Source organism: Lithobates pipiens, unplaced genomic scaffold (genome assembly GCF_037356315.1).
Source record: "Lithobates pipiens isolate NorthernLeopardFrog02 unplaced genomic scaffold, aLitPip1_a1.2 Scaffold_30, whole genome shotgun sequence".
In the NCBI taxonomy this organism is placed as follows: Eukaryota; Metazoa; Chordata; class Amphibia; order Anura; family Ranidae; genus Lithobates; species Lithobates pipiens.
In genome coordinates this window covers 50796038-50809569 of record NW_027507791.1, presented here as the reverse complement: position 1 = coordinate 50809569, position 13532 = coordinate 50796038, and the positions used below count along the sequence as shown (strand labels likewise).

The 13532-nt window shown below is 47.1% G+C and overlaps 1 protein-coding gene across 1 annotated transcript in view; it reads left to right on the top strand.

Moving 5' to 3' along the window:
- The window catches only part of LOC143942203 (uncharacterized), a 91254-nt gene that overhangs the window by 31970 nt on the left and 45752 nt on the right, over positions 1–13532 (top strand). The window lies entirely within an intron of this gene.

Sequence of the window (13532 nt, the reverse complement as noted above, 5' to 3'; positions counted from 1 at the left end):
TTGTCTCCCTGGATCGGGACGTTTCAGGCTCCGGGCTTTCCTCCCACTCCTCCTCGTTAGTGGAACTATTATTAGTGCGCACCTGCGTTCTCTCCGCCATGTGCTCTCCCCACTGCGCCGGAAGCGAAGGGACGGGGAATAGTCTAGAAAGAACGTCAGGGGCGGGCGGAGTTTCACGCATGCGCACTGTATATAAAACGCAACACGCGTGTATCTTCCGTACGATCTGGGAAGAGAGTGAGGCGCGGACGTGACGAACGTGCAAACGAAGGTAACATTTTTAACTTGGTGCTTCACTAGACTAGACTGCTTCTATATATGCCGATATTGGGACAAGATTAGGAGGGTTTTTAATGGCATTATTAGTATTTGAGGGTTTGTCTTGTGTTGTGTCTTGCAGACAAAAAGGATTCAATCCAAAAGGAAAATTTTATGGGGCTATTCCTAGAACTCTACAAGGAGATGCCCTGCCTGTGGCAGTTCCACAACAAGTTTTATGCTGACATAACAAAGAGGAAGGCAGCGCTGGAGAAACTGCTTTCTTTGGTGCGGATCATGGTCCCCACGGCAGACATGGCCTATCTGAATAGGAAAATTGGGGCCATGAGGATTACATATTACAGGGAGAGAAAGAAGCACCTGGAGTCCTTGAGAGCAGGAGATACAGATGCCGTTTATTACCCCAGGATGGTTCACTTTGACAGGCTGCATTTTCTGGTAGACCAGGGGGTACCCAGGCCACCACTCAGGCCACCACTCTCCAGTCTTACTTCAAGGCATCCTTCACCCCCAGCTGAGGCTTCTGATGTCCAAGCTGGGCCTTCCAGGCAGCAACATGTGGTGGGGCCCAGCTTGAGACAGGTATTGCATTGTTGAACATATTTCTTGTGTTACATTTATTGATGTTAACTAGATGTTCTTATCTGATCAGTAAGTTGTGATTTATCAAAGTGGTTTACATCTCAAGAGACAGTAGTGACCAAAAATGATTGGGACGGGAAAGAAAAATGCTGGGCTCAGAATGATAGTCTGTTCTATTTGGTAACATTCAATTTGCAAAAGCCAGGAGCACAAAATGGTGTGAGTGATGATCAAAAAACTAAAACTATGTCCCCTTTTCATACACAGGAAGACCTCAGTCGGGGGGAGGCTGTGGCAAGTGGCAGCCAGGAGGTCGACCAACGCCCTCCTCCTCGTGCCCCAACTACAGGAGCCCAGCCACAGCCTCGAAGGATGCCTGGAGGGAAGTGCCCAAGGAAGACGAGTGAGTGATGGCCTGGGTTCAGTCTGGTCTGCCAGAAGATGCAGCCTCTTGAAGATCCACATCCTGGGGACATAAATGTCATCTGAATTTCCTGTTCTCTAGGACTTCGGGACCAGACTTCTCTCCCTGAGATATCTATTCCTCAGGCCACCAATTTTTTATATTCTAATTTGTTCATGTCTGCCCTGGGGCTGCACCAAAGTAACAAGTTTCTCCAGTGCTGCGTTCCTCTTTTTAGTTTATTACGACCAAAATAAAGGTTTTTTGATTGATGAAATACTTGTGTGTGTGTTTTCCTTCCAAAAAGCCAGTTTATTTGTGAGCAGGCAGGTACATTTCCCAAAAAATAAGTGAAATGAATAACAAGGGGTACCAACACTAAACAACCTCCTGTAGATTAAAAAATAAAAACAAAATCTCAAAAATACAATAATGTTGTGGTAAGTTTACACGCAAAAAACACCCCAAAAAAAGGATAAATGAGCAAACTGTCTTTAAAGGAAATTTTTAGGGAATCCAAAAAAAAAAGCATCCAAAAAAGAATAAAACAAAATCTAAAATTGTGTAGATGTGACACAGACTAAAATTGTATTGCTGAAATGGTAAAAAAAAAGTAATGAAATTCGTTCGGGAGAAGTGTGTGTGACTATGAGCATCAAAAGAAGTTTGTTCTTGCAGCATTGTAAAGAACAAGAGAATGCGCTTGATGAAAGAATTTTTAACATTGCAGCGTGACGAATGTGCTATATCGCTTACGAGCAGTAGTTTTACCTGAACGAGCTCTTCCGTGTCAGAATTTGAATGTGAGCATGCGTGGCACCTTGTCCGTTGGAGTAGGCTACACATGATCGGAGTATGTCCGATCGGACCAGTTTGTCGGAAAATATTTCCAGCAAGTTGGAGAACTTGGTCCAAAGAGGATATTCCGACGGAATCAGTCCGATGCATACCACACACAGTCGGATTATCCGACAACACGGTCCGATAGGACACATTCCGACGGATTCTCCGACCGCGTGTACAAGGGCTTATTGTGGTTGACCGGTTCTCAAAGATGTGTCATTGTATTCCACTTAAGAAGTTGCCCACTTCTAAGGAACTGGCTTCCATTTTTGCTCAGGAGATCTTTCTCTTACATGAGCTACCCAAGATGATTGTCTCGGACAGGGGTAATCAGTTTGTGTCCCGGGTCTGGCAAGCCTTTTGTGCACAGTTGGGAATTCAGTTTGCTTTCTCCTCTGTGTATCACCCGCAGTCTAATGGAGCCACAGAATGAGCCATTCGGTCCTTGGAGCAATTCCTACGTTGCTATATGTCTGACCATCATAACAACTGGTCAGACCTATTACCTTGGGCAGAGTTTGCTCACAACAGTGCCTTGAATTCTGCTTCCCGATTGTCCCCGTTTATGGTGAATTATGGTTTTCAACCTTCCATGTTGCCTGACTCGTTTGTTCCGCAGAGTATTCCTGCATTAGAAGAGCATCTCTGTGGTCTTCGTTCCACTTGGGCTCAAGTCCAGGAGGCTTTGCCTCATGCTAATGATAGGTGCAGACTCCATGCTGACCGTAGACGCCTGCCTGAGCCTTCCTACCAGATTGGGGGCAGGGTCAGGCTGTCATCTCACAACCTTTGACTTTGTGTTCCCTCACTGAAGTTCGCACCTCTTTTTTTGGGCATATCGCGTTTTCTTCGCAGGATTAACCCAGTGGCTTATGCATTAGACCTTCCTTCTAATATGCGTATTTCAAATGTATTTCATGTCTCCTTATTAAAACTTTTGTTCTTCATCCGCTTTACCACCTCAGTACCACGTCCTCACCCTGTGCAGGTTGAGAACCATGAGGAGCATTAAAATACAGTCCATTGTTGACCCCCGTATGTTCTGTGGGCGCATGCAGTACCTGATGCATTGGAAAGGGTACGGTCCGGAGGAATGCTCTTGGGTCTCATCCTCGGACGTACATGCCCGTGTCCTGCTTCATGATTTCCATAGATGTTTTTTTCCTCAAGCCTGGTGGTCCTCCGAGGTGGAGGGGTCCTTGAGGAGGGGGTACTGTCAGGGCTGGGCTCAGCCCTTCCTTCTCTGAGCTGGCCGCTCAGCTGTCAGCTAATTGCCAGCTCACATCTCTCTCCACAGTTACTCAGCTGTCGATGATATCCTGCTCATCAGTCCTGCCTACTTAAGCTGTCCAGTCCAGAGGATCTCTGCCTTCCCCTTGGTCAACATCACAGAAACTATCTCCTGCGTTTCCCGTTTAAAGAGTTGTTTTGCTGACATCCCTTCTGGCTCCAGATACTGCTTTCTGTTTTACTACGTTGATCCCTGACTTCTGGCTTGGCTGATTATTCGTTCCGTGAACTTTGGCTATGTTTTGACTAGGTTTGTTCTTTTTACTTTTATTATCAAACAAGTGTGATTTAACTGTACTTCTGTTTCTGTCTCATTTCATGGTTTCTGACACCTCTACCTGGAAGTACTGGATCACGTCGTACCTAGTAGACATGTGCAGAAAGGAAAAACTTGTTTCATTTTGGATAGATTCGATATGTTACTAATTTAGTTATGGAATTGGTTTGCTTGGGTTTCGAAGTCCATTTAGTTTAATTTTGTTTTTGTTAAATTGCGTTTCGTTTTCCTTAAAATTTGTTTCATTTACCGTATATACTCGAGTATAGGCCGACCCGAATATAAGCCGAGGCCCCCAATTTACCCCCAAAAAAACTGGCAAACTTATTGACTCGTGTATAAGCCGAGGGTGAGACATGCCTGTCCATCCCTGTGTGTGTGTCCGTCCATCCCTGTGTGTCCGTCCATCCCTGTGTGTCCGTCCATCCCTGTGTGTCCGTCCATCCCTGTGTGTCCGTCCATCCATCCCTGTGTGTGTGTGTGTCCATCCATCCATCCATCCCTGTGTGTGTGTGTCTCCATCCATCCATCCATCCATCCCTGTGTGTGTGTGTCTCCATCCATCCATCCATCCATCCCTGTGTGTGTGTGTCTCCATCCATCCATCCATCCATCCCTGTGTGTGTCTCCATCCATGTGTGTGTGTGTGTGTGTGTGTGTGTGTGTGTGTGTGTGTGTGTGTGTGTGTGTGTGTGTGTGTCCAGCCTACCTTTGTCCCGAGCCTCCGTCCCGTGCCTTGCCTCCTTGCCTCCGTCCCGTGCCTTGCCTCCTTGCATCCGTCCCGTGCCTTGCCTCCTTGCATCTGTCCCGTGTCGTGCCTTGCCTTGCCTTGCCCCCGTCCCGTCCCGTCCCGTGCCGTGCCGTCCCGTGCCCTCTTCGTCGGCGGCCATTGTAAAGTTCAAAAGCTGCGCCGCCGCCTTCGCCTGTGATAGGCGGAACACTGAATTTCCCAGCAGCCTGTGTTCCGCCTATCACAGACGTCGTATCATCCTCGTCCGTAGTACGAGGATGATACGATGTCCGTGATAGGCGGAACACAGGCTGCTGGGAAATTCAGTGTTCCGCCTATCACAGGCGAAGGCGGAGCCGGAGGCGCGGCTTTTGAATAGAATGGCCGCTGTCTGTCTGCTCGACACGCTGATCGAGCGGGCAGACAGCGATGACTCGAGTATAAGCCGAGGGGGGCACTTTCAGCCTCAAAAAAGAGGCTGAAAATCTCGGCTTATACTCGAGTATATACGGTATAAATTTTCGAATGAATTCCAACTCTTCAGAAGAATTAGAATTTGGATTGGTCAAAAAACTATCGACCAATTCAAATTCTGTGTGAAGAAATAGCTGGTTGTTAAGCAGCAGGCCGGGAAGCTGGCTGCCCTTGTCCTTAACAACCATGAGTCATCATCTGTCAGCGGGCTTTCCCACTGACAGATGAATGTAACCACTTACAGACCAGACCATTTTGCTGGTCAAAGACCAGACCACTTTTTGCGATTCGACACTGCGTCGCTTTAACCACTTTCAGACCGGACCATTTTGCTGGTAAATGACCAGAGGTCTTTTTACAATTTGGCACTGCGCTGCTTTAACTGGTAATTGCGCGGTCATGCAATGTTGTACCCAAACAAAATTTGCGTCCTTTTCTTCCCACAAATAGAGCTTTCTTTTGATGGTATTTGATTGCCTCTGCGATTTTTATTTTTTGCGATATAAATGGAAAAAGACCGCAAATTTTGAAAAAAAAAGATATTTTCTACTTTTTGTTATTAGAAAAATCCAATAAATTCAATTTTAGTCATACATTTAGGCCAAAATGTATTCAGCCACATGTCTTTGGTAAAAAAAAAGTCAATAACTGTATATTTATTGGTTTGCGCAAAAGTTGTCACATCTACAACTAAGGTACGTTTTCTGGAATTTACGCAGCTTTTAGTTTACGACTGCCTATCTCAGTTCTTGAGGTGCTAAAATGGCAGGGCAGTACAAAACCCCCCCAAATGACCCCATTTTGGAAAGTAGACCCCCTAAGGAAATTGATAAGTGGCATGTTGAGCCCATCGAATATTTTATTTTTTTGCCTCAAGCGATTGAATAATGACAAAAAAATAAATTTTTTTTTTTTTTTACACAAAGTTGTCACTAAATGATATATTGCTCACACATGCTATGGGCATATGTGAAATGACACCCCAAAATAAATTCTGCTGCTTCTCCTGAGTACGGGGATACCACACGTGTGGGATTTTTTGGGAGCCTAGCCGCGTACGGGGCCCCGAAAGCCAAGAACCGCCTTCAGGTTTTCTAAGGGCGTAAATATTTGACTTCACTCCTCACTACCTATTACAGTTTTGAAGGCCATAAAATGCCAAGATGGCACAAAACCCCCACAAATGACCCCATTTTAGAAAGTAGACACCCCAAGCTATTTGCTGAGAGGCATGTTGAGTCCATGGAATATTTTATATTTTGCCACAAGTTGCGGGAAAATTACAAACTTTAATTTATTTATTTTTTTTTCACAAAGTTGTCACTAAATGATATATTGCTCACACATGCCATGGGCATATGTGAAATGACACCCCAAAATAAATTCTGCTGCTTCTCCTGAGTACGGAGATACCACATGTGTGGGATTTTTTGGGAGCCTAGCCGCGTACGGGGCCCCGAAAGCCAAGAACCGCCTTCAGGTTTTCTAAGGGCGTAAATATTTGACTTCACTCCTCACTACCTATTACAGTTTTGAAGGCCATAAAATGCCAAGATGGCACAAAACCCCCACAAATGACCCCATTTTAGAAAGTAGACACCCCAAGCTATTTGCTGAGAGGCATGTTGAGTCCATGGAATATTTTATATTTTGCCACAAGTTGCGGGAAAATTACAAACTTTTTTTTTTATTTTTTATTTTTTTACAAAGTTGTCACTAAATGATATATTTCTCACGCATGCCATGGGCATATGTGAAATGACACCCCAAAATAAATTCTGCTGCTTCTCCTGAGTACGGGGATACCACATATGTGGGACTTTTTGGGAGCCTAGCCGCGTACGGGGCCCCGAAAACCAAGCACCGCCTTCAGGCTTTCTAAGGGCGTTACAGTTTTGAAGGCCATAAAATGCCAAGATGGCACAAACCCCCCCCAAATGACCCCATTTTGGAAAGTAGACACCCCTAAATTTAGGGGTACACTAGTGAGACTAGGTAATAAATGGCGGGTGCCCTGAAACTATAAAAAAATAACTAACCAACCAGCGTCACCTGTAACAGTTATATGGTGATCACTGGTGAAAGGGTTAACTAGGGGGCAATCAGGGGGCTTTATGCGGTAGTATATGGGGGTCCCTGGCGCTATAAAAAGTTGCGGCGAACCTAAATACCTACCTGCCTAACTAGCGTCACCTGTGACACTAATACAGCGATCAGAAAAATGATCGCTTATTAGGCTGGGTTCACACTGGAGCGATGCGGGAACGCCACAAATCCGCGGCGGGTTCCCGCATCGCATGCCTCCCGGCGGCAGTTCACACTGCCCTATGCGAACTGCTGGGAGTGTCAGTGAAATGTTAATGACACCCCCAGATCAGTTCGCATATCGCAGTGCGATCTGCAAACTCGGATCGCATGGTGTGAACACCCATGCGATCCGATTCTGCTGCGGACCAAAAAAAGGGTCCCGTGCGAGTTTGCGGCGGGTGCGGCGGGTGCGACACGAATTCAGCCATACTATCTGTATGGCTGAACTCGAATCGCACAGAGATCGGATGTGATTTGCACTGCAGTGCGGTGCGAATCACATCCGTTCTCAAACCGCTGCAATGTGAACCCAGCCTTAGTGACACTGGCGACGGGGGGTGATCACGGGGTTAAACCTTTATTGGGGGGGTTAGGGGGGTACCTTAGAACTAAAGGGGGCTAACCCTAACTGCCCTAACAGTTATTACAGTCACAAATGACACCCGCCGGGTGATCAGGGGGTTAAACCTTTATTCGGTAATAAATGGCGGGTGCCCTGAAACTATAAAAAAATAACTAACCAACCAGCGTCACCTGTAACAGTTATATGGTGATCACTGGTGAAAGGGTTAACTAGGGGGCAATCAGGGGGCTTTATGCGGTAGTATATGGGGGTCCCTGGCGCTATAAAAAGTTGCGGCGAACCTCAATACCTACCTGCCTAACTAGCGTCACCTGTGACACTAATACAGCGATCAGAAAAATGATTGCTTATTAGGCTGGGTTCACACTGGAGCGATGCGGGAACGCCACGAATCCGCGGCGGGTTCCCGCATCGCATGCCTCCCGGCGGCAGTTCACACTGCCCTATGCGAACTGCTGGGAGTGTCAGTGAAATGTTAATGACACCCCCAGATCAGTTCGCATATCGCAGTGCGATCTGCAAACTCGGATCGCATGGTGTGAACACCCATGCGATCCGATTCTGCTGCGGACCAAAAAAAGGGTCCCGTGCGAGTTTGCGGTGGGTGCGGCGGGTGCGGCGGGTGCGACACGAATTCAGCCATACTATCTGTATGGCTGAACTCGAATCGCACAGAGATCGGATGTGATTTGCACTGCAGTGCGGTGCGAATCACATCCGTTCTCAAACCGCTGCAATGTGAACCCAGCCTTAGTGACACTGGCGCTGGGGGGTGATCACGGGGTTAAACCTTTATTGGGGGGGGTTAGGGGGGTACCTTAGAACTAAAGGGGGCTAACCCTAACTGCCCTAACAGTTAGGCCGCGTACACACGCGGGGACTGTTCGCCCAACTTTGTCCGTCAAACAGTTTCGGCAAACAGTCCGCTCAAAATTAGCATGGACGGACATGGCCACACACGACGGACGAACAGTTTGCTGAAACCGTGCACGATGACGTGAACGGCACGTACGACGGGACGAAAAATACGACGTCCTATACACTGCATTATAACTTTCGGCGTGTAAATCCTTTCTGAGCATGCGCGGAACTTAGTTTGACGAACAAGCCTACACACGAGGGGACTGTTCGCTGAAACAAGGTTTCAGCGGACAGTTTTTCGGAATTTCCGAAAAACCTTGTTCAGCGGACTGTTCGCTGAAACTGTCCGCTGAAAGCCCACACACGAGCGGACTGTTTGCCGAAACACTGTTCAGCGGACAAAGTTGGGCGAACAGTCCCCGCGTGTGTACGCGGCCTTATTACAGTCACAAATGACACCAATGCAAAAAAAAAAAAAAGCAATTGGTGTCACTGTGACTGGGGGGGGGGGGGCAGGGGTAATTGGGGGGGTGATCAGGGGGTAAAGGGGGGTGTGAGTGTGCCTGGCATGTTCTACTGTATGTGTGGTGTGTTGGTGCAACTCACCGAACCTCTCTCCTCGGTGCCGGAACGAAAAATACCGACACGGAGGAGAGAATACATCACTTCCTCTCCTGTGTTTACATTACAGGAGAGGAAGTGATGTCACGAAGGATTTCCATTCGTCGAGAGCGATCGTGAGGGGGTGGCCATGAATGAATGGCCGCCCCCTCATCCCGGATCGCTCTCGAAGGAATGCCAACCGCCGCAGGCACCGGGGGGGCCCGATCGGGCCCCCCACCCGCGGGCAGGCAGGGACTTATATATACGCCCATATGCCTGCCCGTGCCATTCTGCCGACGTATATCGTCGTGCGGCGGTCGGCAAGTGGTTAACTGACAATTGCGCGGTTGTGCGACGTGGCTCCCAACCAAAATTGATGTCCTTTTTTTCCCACAAATAGAGCTTTCTTTTGGTGGTATTTGATCACCTCTGTGGTTTTTATTTTTTTTTTATAACAAAAATAGAGCGACAAATTTGAAAAAAACGCATTATTTTTTACTTTATGTTATAATAAATATCCTCCAAAAATATATAAAAAAACATTTTTTTCCCTCACTTTAGGCCGATACGTATTTTTCTACATATTTTTGGTAAAAAAAAAATCGCAATAAGCGATTGATTGGTTTGCGCAAAAGTTATAGCGTTTACAAAATAGGGGATAGTTTTATGGCATTTTTATTAATATTTTTTTTTGTCTAGTAATGGCGGCAATCAGCGATTTTTATTGTGACTGCGACATTATGGCGGACATATCGGACATTTTTGACACATTTTTGGGACCATTGTCATTTATACCGCAATCACTGCTATATAAATGCAGTGATTCCTGTGTAAATGACACTGGCAGTGAAGGGGTTAACCAGTGATCTCTGCTCCAATCACATGGAGCAGAGATCAGCGTCACTAAATGCTAGGCAGAATGGAGAAATGCTGTTTACAACGGCATTTCTTCATTCGGCCGCTCCGTGAGACGATCGCGGGTATGCCCGCGGCGATCGAGTCTGCGGGTCCCGCGACCAGACTCACGGGGGTCCTGACCAGTGCGGGAGCGCGCCGGCGGCGGCGCGCTCCCGATGGCAGGGCGGCAAATTTAAGGGGACGTACAGGTACGCCCATTTGCCTGCCTGTGCCATTCTGCCGACGTACATCGGCGTGCGCTGATCGTGAACTGGGTAAAGATAGAGGAATGTTAAAAAATTTTAAAAAATGGTGTAGGATCCCACCCCAGCCAATACTAGGCCCCTTAATGAGGGCCTGGTAGGCTACATGCTCAGATAAGGGTCTGGTATAGCTTTTGGGGGGAATTTTTCTACATTTTGGCATGGGGTTCCCGTTAAAATCCATACCAGACCCAAAGTGCCTGGTATGGACCGGGGGGGTGAATTATTTTATTTTTTTTATTGTATTTCTGGCATTCTTTACATTTATCTGTCAGTGGGGAAGCCCGCTGATAGATGATGGCTCATCGGCTGTTAAGGATGCAGGCGGTCGGTTTCCCTGCCCGCTGCTTAACAACCAGCTATTTCTTCACACAGAATTTGGATAGTTTTTTTGACTGATTTGAATTCTAATCGTTTTGAAAAGTTTGCTGCTATCTCCATCACTGACACCAGCACTGAGATAGAACACTGACACCAGCACAGCGATAGAGACTGAGCACTGACACCAGCACCGAGATAGAGAGCACTGACGCCAGCACCGAGATAGAGAGCACTGACACCAGCACCGAGATAGAGAGCACTGACACCAGCACCGTGATAGAGAGCACTGACACCAGCACAGAGATAGAGAGCACTGACACCAGCACAGAGATAGAGAGCACTGACACCAGCACAGAGATAGAGAGCACCGACACCAGCACAGAGATAGAGAGCACCAGCACAGAGATAGAGAGCACCGACACCAGCACCGTGATAGAGAGCACTGACACCAGCACCAAGATAGAGCACTGACACCAGCACCGTGATAGAGAGCACTGACACCAGCACTGTGATAGAGAGCACTGACACCACACCAGCACCGAGATAGAGAGCACTGACATCAGCACCATGATAGAGAGCACTGACACCACACCAGCACCGAGATAGAAAGCAATGACACCAGCACCGTGATAGAGAGTATCTTGTGATGGATCAGAAAATAATTCCTGTGACTCAAGCGGAGGGTATATGGTGGTGGTGGTGTTGCTGGTAGTGTCTTTGGGGGTGCACACAGCAGAGAGTGAAGAGGGTGCAGATCGAGAGGATGAGGAGGGTGCAGAAGAGTAAGGCTGAGTGAGCCACTCAACCAAGTCTGGTGCGTCCTTTGACGTAATCGAACGCACCTTCTGCAATTTTCCACTTTGCCATTTGCCACTGTGACAAAAGTCTCTAGAGGAGTGCAGTATATGTGGAAGAAGGTATATAACACCCCACTTCAATCTGTTGTTTTGGGGGGGCACTGGTCTATCACACCAGTTATAATACTTTTTTCTAATTGCATTTGTCACTCTTTGTAGTATCGCTGCAGAACCACTCAGCAGTCACAATGCTGCACAGTGGAAATGCACTATACTATGTTTTCTATATTTGAAAGAATGTATATTATAAGTCTATTACAACCCTATATACTGTATACCTATACCAGTCCTTAAAGAGGAAGTAAACCCTGATGAGTTTACTTCCTCTTTCATTCCCTGCAAAGGTAAAGCATAATGGACTACTATGCATTGCATAGTAGTCCATTATGTGTCACTTACCTGACACAGGAGCCAGCGAAGTCACCGCTGTCCCCTGTAGTCCGCCGCATCCCTCTTCTCGGTGGGTCTCGCCGCTCCGCCGCTGTCATTGGGCGAAGCCACGATGACGTCACTCCCGCGCATGCGCACGGATCTGCCCACTCGCGGCATATCGCCGTTGACCGCGGCGCGCTCAGTGTGCCTGCGCGCCGCTGTCTACGGCACATGCGCCGTAGACAGCAGTGCCTGTCTTTCGCAAATATCTCCTAAATCGTGTAGGTTTAGGAGATATTTCTTGGACCTACAGGTAAGCCTTAATCTAGGCTTACCTCTAGGTCAAAGTGTGTTGTAAGGGTTTACAACCACTTTAAAAGGACGTTTGTGGACCTAATAGTAGCTAGCTAGTAGCTAGTGAATTGCAGACTGTCTCTGCTCCAAACACCAAACTGTCCCTACACTGAGAAAAGACAGCTGCAGAATTGGTCAGCACTGCAGTGCACTATAATATGCTTTCTATATTTCAAAGAAAGTATATTATAAGTGTATTACAACCCTATATACTGTACACCTATACCAGTCTTTAATAGGACTTTTGTGGACCTAAGAGTAATAGCTAGTTATTAGACTGGCTGTCCCTGCTCCACACAGCGTCCTTTCCCTACACTGACAAAAGACAGAAAGTAAAATGGCCGCCAGATCAGGTCTATTAAAAAGGTAGGGGGTATGTCCATGTGAAATATCTCAATTGGCTGTCCTGTACCCCATGATGGATGTGTCATGGGTCAAAGTTCCTCACAATATAAACGAATATGTCCACCGCGAACAGCGCCAGAATTCCGCCGGCTTGGCGATTCGCGAACGAGCAAAGTTCGCCGTGAACCGACTGCCGGGCGAACCGCAAGGCCATCTCTAATTCACTACCGAACCTTTACTCATGTTCATCCAACCCACATTAAACCAAACCCAGGTATGTTTGATTTAATCACTAATCAGCAGCATTTTGATACAAACAGGACTGCTGTTCGAAACCATGGGGCCCCATACTGACAACTTGACACAGTGCCCCATATTCACAACCTGACACATGGCCCCATGTTCACAACCTGACACAGGGCCCCATACTGACAACCTGATACAGGGCCCCATACAGCCAATACTTCAGTTATAAAATAACACAGTAAGTGATCAGTATTAGTCACTCATTGTGTTCATTCAGGAATGGAAGGTGCTGCTTAATATGAAATTTACTGGACCCTCTCTCCATCTTGAAGGATCCCATTGTGGACAGGGGGGCACAGGGGGGCCTGCATAGCAAGAGGATGTGTATAGTGCACAGGAAGAGTGATCAGCATCATGGGGAGGCAATTACTGGAACCAATCCCCTGTATGGCTCTCTCTGCATCAGCTGAAAGCCAATGGGAGGGTGAGGAAAATAATCCAGCTTTCAGCTGCTGTAGAGAGCCATACAGGTGATTGGCTCTGGTAATTGCCCTCCCCAACAGCGCTGATCACCCTCTATGCCCACATCCAATTCACCCTGCTGCCTGGGGCCCCTGCTGGTCTGTGCCCCCCATACAGGAGGAGCGGTGGTACTCCCTTATCAACGTCCTTGGATACAAATAAGGAAAGAGAAAAGCTGAAAACAGTATCTTCTTTGAGAAAAAATATGGGAACTACTTCATAGTGCTTTAGCAAAGTGAATGTCATCCACTTAGGATCTCATTTAACCTCTGACTTTGTAATCTGAAATCTAATGACAGATATAGTATGAGTTACTACAATATATATATTCCGTTTTTTCTT